The following is a 1,540-nucleotide window of genomic DNA, read 5'->3' as shown; positions in this document are numbered from 1 at the left end:
ATTTTGAGTGCCTTCCAACCTGAGGGGCTCATTTTCTGGCACTATATCTGACAGTGTTTCTCTGCTATTCATAAGGTTTTCAGTGACTAAAAATTCAGAAGTAGTTTATCATTCCTTCTTCCTTGTCTGTCTTCATCTGGAAGCTCATCTGAAACCTGTCCACCTGCTTTCAGAATCACAGCACCTCACAAGCCACCACAGTATGACAAACTGACAGATGAATGGTGGTGACGAATGCTGTTTTTGAAAAAATTAGGATAAATCATTTGAAATCTTGTTGTTAGGCACTATCAAGTCGTTACCAACTCATAGTAACCCTGTGTACAAGAGAACGAGAATACTGTGTGGTGATGTTATTTCCTACAGATACTGATTTACAATTGCTTTTACTTAGCATTTGGGATCACTAACAATCTGGGATCACCCTAATCCAGGTGAGTGTATGCGATGTTCTAGACCACCAGTGGGTGGCTCAAAACTAGGCTGCCGTATGTGTGAAGTCTACTTTATTGCTGGCTTACTCTTAATCTGAGGACACTTTAAAGATTGTTATCAATATGGAGTTGGTTTCCTCCTTGTAAACAAGACTCATTTCCCAAGGCCTTAACTTGTAGATAATAATATTGGAAAAATTATCCATGTTCACCTCAAGAAGCTCTCTTGGGATTTTCTCCCCAAGGCCTCTCCCAAACTGATGAATAGGCCTGAAATGGCCCTAATTCTGCCTCTTCCTTCATGAATTTAGGGTCTAAGCATCAGTCTTCAGATCTCCCACTCTCAGCAGGTTCCCTAGTCCTCAGGCCTCCCACTCACAACCCTTATAGCCCCCTCGCTTTCTTTGCATGGACAGAAGATCCAGGCACCACTTCGCCTGTTTCCCACCTTTGTCCTATTCTTGCCAGGAGTCCCAAAATCCTATTCAGAAAATGATGTCTCAGGGTGCTTTATGTCCTGAGTTTTCACTGGGATGGAAGAGTGGAAGCCACAGAACCAGTGACCTCTGAGAGCAACACAGAACATCCAGGTACGGTCTGGGCTGCCAGGCTTACTTCATCTTTCTTTTCTCCCTCTCATCTTTCATCTCTATTATCTATCTGCCACAAATAGACTTACATACTTTGGAAACTCTTCATACAATCTAACCCCTTCATGTTTACAAGTAATACAACAACTCCTCCCATCAATTTGAGTGTATTCTGCAGTTTTCAAAGTGCTTTTACAAGTCCCTCTAGATTGGGAGTGGGGTGGGGGGCAGACAGAAAGTTTCTGAGTGGCATCTGTGCTCCAGGAGATGAGCACTTGATGAGGAGTGATGGAAAACAGCCCGAGGTTGCTTCAACCTACCTCTCCTAGAGTAGAACCACTGCTGGACAAGCAAGGACAAGGGTAAGTAGGGCTTCAATATTGTCAGCACTCTGCACCAAGGAGCAGCCTCTGTTCCATGTGTGGGGACTGGACAAAAGAAAATCCTTCCTTTTTTTTTTTACTTTTTATTGAAAATTGAGTGAAAGTTTACAGAGCAGATCACCAGTTTTACATT

The sequence above is a fragment of the Chrysochloris asiatica genome, unplaced genomic scaffold, assembly GCF_000296735.1.
Source record: "Chrysochloris asiatica unplaced genomic scaffold, ChrAsi1.0 scaffold00054, whole genome shotgun sequence".
In the NCBI taxonomy this organism is placed as follows: Eukaryota; Metazoa; Chordata; class Mammalia; order Afrosoricida; family Chrysochloridae; genus Chrysochloris; species Chrysochloris asiatica.
Note: the sequence above shows the minus strand (reverse complement) of the source record.